Below are 7161 nucleotides of genomic sequence, written 5' to 3'. Positions count from 1 at the left end.
CATTTAGTATTATATGTGGCTGTTTCAGTGCATAGCTCAGATTCATTTATTTATTTATTTTTAAAAAACACTTCAATCTGACCACCTTGAATTTGCTCCTTCATATTTATATAAATCCGGTGCTTGTTTGTCCGCATATACGGTGTATTTCACAGGAACTGTCTCTGCAGACAGGCTGCTCAGTGCATGAAGTAGCTCCGCATGTGGGAGGAAGAACAAAATGTACAAGTATAGTATTTATGCATCCTCACGGTTCCTGCAGGACTCACACGTCACAACCAGTCTTCACTAATTAAAACCTGCTTTTCTGATCTATACTGGTGCATTTTATGTTAGTGACTTAAATCTCACGTGTTTTGTTTTAGAAACACCCAACTGAGGAGTAAGTACTGTAACATGAACACTTGAAGTATCTATTTATATCTAATATTGTGTATTTTGAAGATTTAGAAATCTGTGCTTGCTGGCTGCTAAACATATCTGATCTCACAAAGCCTTATTGTGTTTCACTATTTCTGATTTACTGGTGCAATGTCGTGTCTAAATTTTTCCCCACCAATTCTCAAAAATGCATTTTAATTTCAAGATATTTCTCATCATATTGTACATTTCTTTCGTTTTCTCAGTCAGATGTGCAAATATATCGAATGTTTCTCGTCCGGCACATCCTGTTCCTCCAAAAACCTGTCGTAAAATCAAGGCAGTCATTTTCTGCAGTGAAGTAATGGTCTCCGTCGTCTCTAAGTCACACTCCGACAATTGGTGTGAAAGCAGGGTCACGCAAACGGCCACTGATCGGAAGCCGTCGGTGGTAAAGCAGCGAAAAAAGCAGCAATACGCAGGAAAAAGACGGAGAGACGAAGACTGGCAGCAGACATGCAGGTCTTCCTTCATTAAAAATGTGCTTGTTGGACGCATGCAATTTGAGGATAAAAGCACAAAATAAAAACTCTCCTGGGTTCCTTCAAGAAGTGAGAATCCCATCAATCCCCTTGCGAGTAGATCCCATTATCATATGATATTTCAGTTTGAAGATGAAAAACAGCTTCACTAACCTGATTGAACCGTGTTAAGGTCAGTCAATATATCAGTACTTTATACACTCTGTTGCACTAAAACAAAGACGGCCAGTCAGAGTTATTTACTTATTAATATCATTATAGATCAAGTTGCGCTGCAGGTGGCCCCTGAACTGAAATGAGTTCAACACCCCCTGGAATAAAACCTAGGATTTCTGCTCATGTTGCGTTAATAGTAGATGAGAGTCGTCTCGTTTCTTCTGCCTCCTTGTTTGTGTCATTAATGTGTGTCATCCCGAGCTTTTCTCTCTTTCAGTGCGAATCAATAAGGGGGAGTTCTTTGTCTCGCTTTCTCCATTTAGCGTTTCTTTTTCTCGCCGCTCCATCAATAACGTGAACGGCGTCGGCTTATAAATCAGCTAAAGTGATGCTAATAACAGGCAAACAGCCCATTAGGCCACACGTGTCCCGGGGAACCAAACAATTAAAAGTATAGACAAGCAGAGAGGAACAGAAACGAGCCGTTTCAACAGGCGGCCGGGAAAATGTACTTTGATATACTGTGTATAGGGGGAAGGAACAAAAAAATGCCGTCGCAACGTTTCTGTGGGAAATATTTGCTGTTAAAGTGCGTTCCATTTGCACAGCAGGTGAACGCTGAGCTCACGTCAACATAAACACAGCTTAGAAATATATGTGTGTGTGTGTGTGTGTGTGTGTGTGTGTGTGTGTGTGTGTGTGTGTGTGTGTGTGTGTGTGTGTGTGTGTGTGTGTGTGTGTGTGTGTGTGTGTGTGTGTGTGTGTGTTCTCTCTGCAGCTTCCTATTATATATTCATTACACACTCTGCTGTGCTGGACGTGTGTGAAGATGACAAAGGTAAATAAAAAAAAAACAACAACAAAAAAAAAAAAAGAACTCACACATGCTGCCCCGAGAAAGAAAAATGACTCCAGGAAAATGGAACTTTAAGAAGCGTTATATTACTGCGGGCTGCGGTGAGAAATCAGATGAGGTAGAGGTTCGATCGTGGCTTCAGAGCACTCAGTCAGTCACGGGAATGAGAGACAGAGTGGAGGGCAATGTGTGAACAAAGCCAACAAACAGAAGAGAAGAGACACAAGTAAACATCTCCTTCTTTCTGCGACACACCGAGGATGATGTAGTGACAGCTGCTGTGCAAACAATCTGACCAGAGTGGGCTGTTCTCACTGAAGTCATAAACCGGCGAGGAGCTCTGTTTACTCCACAAACATGTTTGGTTTGTCGGAATCTGCCGGAACGGGTTTCTACGCGGCGCGAGCCGACACTAAAGCCGCGGGGTTTCTGTGACTTCTCTTTCAAAGCCGCCACTCGGAGGACGCTTGGTCATCAGCACGGAGGCACACATCTCTCTGGCCTGTCTAAGATTAAAACCAAAACCCCGCAGGTTGGGCAGTTTCCTCTGGACTGCGTCCAGGAGGAGAAAATGGCTCGACGGTGAGAGAGGCCCATTTTTACAACAAGTCTCAGTTTTGGCTTTTCTGTTTGTTTAATCAATATTTCTACTTGTCGGGAAGCTTTCGTCCGCCCTTTCTTTCTTTCTTTCTTTGAGCGGTGGGAATGATATGGACCAGCTGGAACCAGCAGATGGCGGTAGAGCAACATCACGGATGCCAACTGCTATGGAACCCAAGTGAAGAAGAAGAAGAAGAAGGGAAACAGTCATCAGGGACAAAAAAGCTGTGAATAAGAGAGAGAGAGGGAAACAGGCATCAGGGAGGATGAGAGCGGTGGGAAACAAGCAGATAGGTAGAACCAGCGGATGGCGGTAATGGAACTTTATGGATGCAAGCTGCCGTTAAACACAAAACAAGAAGAAGAAGAAGTGATTCTGCTTTAGCTTCAGTTGTGAGAGAATGTGGCCCGGTTTACAAGGCTGAGAACGCAACTTTTTGAAAATAGCATCCAAGTTGGAACGTTTTCAAAACCCTCTGACTCCGTCTCCGTGAAAACGGGGAGAAATTTCTGAAACGCTGCTACTGCGCATGCGCAACAAGGCCGCAGGAAATAGTTCTTCCTTTTACAGTTGACAGTTGTCCGTAATCGCAATCCCGCTTGCTCGTCTGTCCGTACAAATGTCAGCGTACTCACCATTGGTAATGTTTATATGGTATTGTTCTGTGTGTATGGTTTCATTAAAAAAACCACCAACAGCACCCACTAGTGGCTCAACCCAAAAACAACATAGTTTTCTGCCATTTCGGAAACGCAAAATGGCAGAAATGCATCTTCACTTGAAATGTCATGGAAACAGCATCTGTGTGATTTTTTTTTTTGTTGTTAGAACTTGTTAAAAATGTGAGCTGGGATCAGATATATGTTTCAGCTCCCTGCAGCTCTCAATACAATGATGTGAGGAGAAGATGAATAAGGATTGGAGGGAACAAAAGGAGGGGAAAAAAGCCAGAGTACCTGGAGATAGCCCAAGAATCCTCATGGAAAAAATGCATCCCGCTTCTACAACTAGAAAAGTAGTCCTCTCTTCCCTCATTGAGATGATTTACACGACATGACAAGTTTTTATACCGGCTCCCATGGTGTAAAGATTCTTTCAAGCTATTCCCTCCTGCAGAGACTGCCGGAGGCTGTGGGGCCTGTTAATGCGCATGCCCCCCCCCCCCCCATCCCCCCTCCCCGCTCATCCACTTGTAAACAAACATGGCGGACCTGTAGTGGTATGAATCGCGGTCAGTATTCTGGTTTTATCGTCCATATCAGTAGTTTAATAGTTGAGACTCACCCCTGCTAGCTTCCGATGCTTCATCAGTCCACACGGATGCCGCCATTTTCTTCACGTTCATAGTGTTTTGTTCTCTGCACACGTCTGTGTAGTTTCATTACAAAATCAAGCAACAGCGCCCTCCAGTGGCCCGGCATACTAACTAAATCGTTGTCAGCCAGTCTGCTGCTGCAGTGTAAACACACTCCTATTTTTTTTTTTAACGGATGTAAACAGGGTCTTAGTGACCTTGAATCTGCCCCAGGTATAAATGTGAGTTTGTCATTTGATTTGTCTTTATTTACTCAGGAGAACCACATTGAGATTAATAATCTCTTTTACAAGTGCGTCCTGGCAGCAGTACATAAAACAAGTTTACAGTGTTGAAATATTATTAAAATGTTCGTAAAACAAATAAAGAAATGTGATTCTGTGGTGGAACGATGACCTGTCGAGGATTTACTCTGTTTTCCTATTATTACACTTCTAAATGGAGACTATATTTAAGGAACATGGATTTATGGGATGATGAAAACTGTACAAAAAATACTTTGACTGAATCTTTTTTTTTGTGCAGCTTGAAATTTCTGAAATGACCATATAGTTCTAAAGTATAATGAACATTACAGACAGCTCAAAAAACATTTATCACCACTAAGAACCCAGTTTACAGGGCTGTAAGTCTGATTAGGAAATAAACTTGTGAACTCAAACCATAAGTGATCAATACTGATAATATATATATATAAAGGAGTCATAATGCAAACCTGATGTCATTTTTATGTGATGAGGGAATTAGTGACACCACAAATTCTTGTCGTTTCGAGACAATAAGCAGAGTCGCACTCCAGCAAACCGGCCTTAAACACAGCGTCAGATCATGTTTTTCACTGTGAGCTCCACTCACCTGCAGCAGAACCTGAACTCTTCTGTATCCTAAGATTAGAGATATTGTTCACGGATAAAGTAATGTAGAGTTTAAATTAGGGGTGTCAAACTCAATTTAGTTCAGGCTCCACATAAAACCCAATATCATCCCGAGTGAGTCGGATTAGTAAAATAGTACCATAATAACCTTTAAATATTAACTTTTAATTATTTCCCTGTTGTGACGTGAAAGTAGAAGTTTTAGAAAATGTCTGTGTTTTCTCAAAATGTTCCACAGTTAGTACCATTACCTGGATGGTAAAGTAAAGATATTTCTGTTCAAATGTGGGACTAAATGTAAAAAGTAATCAGATTACAGTGCTTTGATAAAAATCTTTATACCCCTTTTGTTGCATTACAGCTGCAAACTTAAACGCATTTTGTAAGGACCGTATGAGATAAAACACTTTATGACTATGAAAAGAAAAGACTCCATCGTCTCTTTTACAATTAAAAAAAAACAAAACATGCATTTGTATTCAGCCTTCTGCACTTTAACATTCCGTGCAAGCGTTCGCCTTCAGAAGTCAACATAGTACCTGTGTGTAATTTATTCCCAGGATAAAAATACATGTAACTTTATGTGACAGAATGTGAAAAAGTGCAGGTGAATGAGAATATATTTAATAAAAGTATGATGAAACAATGTGTGTGCCTCCGTAGCATCTATATCCACGGCCTCATTGGGTTGTTTTTTTTATTCTGGTTTGTGTGAAATGACACAAGGACACACAACAGGCCTGAGTTGAGTTTTTATTGAAGCCACCCGGTCAGTTTACAGCTGCTGCTGCTGCTGCTGCTGCACAAACTCCCATCTGCTCTGTCGAGACATGTGTGAGCGGCGCCGCCGCCGCCGCCACAACTTCTGGCAACACTCCAAAGGGCTTCACCCTCCACCTCAGGTCCCGCAGCATTAAATAAGTTAAACCAACAATATAATTACGCACCATTACAAAAGCAATAAATTATGCTGTACAGGCAGAGGAACGCAGGCGGTGCAGGTTAAAAAAAAAAAAAAAGAAACAAAAGATCACAAGTAAACTGAACAATATTAACAGAACGTACATGATCTGGCTTGGCTGTGTTCTTGAGATAAGTCGAGATCAATACTGACTAAGGTGATGATGGCATGACAACACATTGACACACATTTCTTCAGTTCCAGTGTACTCAGGCTGCCTGGCCAAACTAATTCTCCTTCACCCTCTAGTGGTGGAGACATGAACTACAACAACACTCTTTGGTAATAAATGACACACAAGCGTAACAAAACAAAAAAAAACTTTTACCAGAAATACAGTTTATCTGTTTTTTGATCAAGTCTGTTCTTATTGGAAAATACATCTGAATTAGTAGGTAATCAGAAACGTATTCGGCTGAATTGCTCCTTTCTCTTTACAAAACAACCAAAAAAAAGGCCTTTGAAGAGGTGGAAGCAGGTAAAACGTCTCCAGGCTGAGAGATTTCCACGTTCATCGTTCAACCTTGAGGACATTTGATACTGTGGCCTTCAAGTTTCATCACACTCTCTGTGTTTCTGCGTGTCCCTCCTGCTGCTCGGCTCCGTCCTGACATTCAGACTGATGGGAACAGCTAAGCTCCAGCTGAGCGGCTCTGAATCCCCCCCGTCACCCTCCGTCCTCCACCCCCCCCATGCTTCACATCCACAGCAGCTGATGCAGCACAATCCCACATGAAAACGCTCAAGACGCGGAACAAGGAGTCAAGTTGCTGACTGAGGAGCCAAAGCCGGGATTTTCTCTTACAGTGAAAGGTTAAAGCTGAAATAATCTCTTTTTTAGGCCAAACTTCAGATCATTCAACTGATTATGAGTTTTTTTTAACTGCGTGAAACTTGAAGGCTTACTGTTGGTACACACATTCATCTGACACGAGGCCAGGTCACATTTACAGTTTTGCTTCCGTGGATCCAAATCCAATTTTAGTCTCCACCATCATTGAAGGAGAAACATTCATCCGTCCATCATTGGGTTTGAGCTGCCGACATAAAAGCATTAAAAATCAAAATTCATGCTGATGCAATCTAAAAATAAGGAATTGTTTCTCAGCAATACATTTCCAAAACGCGGTAGGCGGAAGATTACGTGTGACATTAATAGTCTCTTCTTCGGCTTCTTAAAGAATTATTGCAATGGAACCTGGCTGGGATTCGAACCCACGTCCCCCAAAATCAGGGCGAAGACTAAACCTGAGGTCCCACCAGCAAGACGCCAAGAATCACTGGGTCGCAAAGACACAACGTTCTCGTCCAAAACCTTCTGGCTTCAAATTAATTTTCACAGGATACTGATGCAGATAGGAGGAAATACATGGAAATAACTCTATATCAATAATATAGCATGCAGACATTAAGCACTTTGATTGTATGTTGCACCACGTTCAGATCATGTTTCTCTTTTTCTTTTTGAAATACCAACAAACTGGTGAGACGGTCA

Source organism: Lipophrys pholis, assembly GCF_963383615.2.
Source record: "Lipophrys pholis genome assembly, chromosome: 6".
NCBI lineage: Eukaryota > Metazoa > Chordata > Actinopteri > Blenniiformes > Blenniidae > Lipophrys > Lipophrys pholis.
This window is presented reverse-complemented; position numbering follows the sequence as displayed.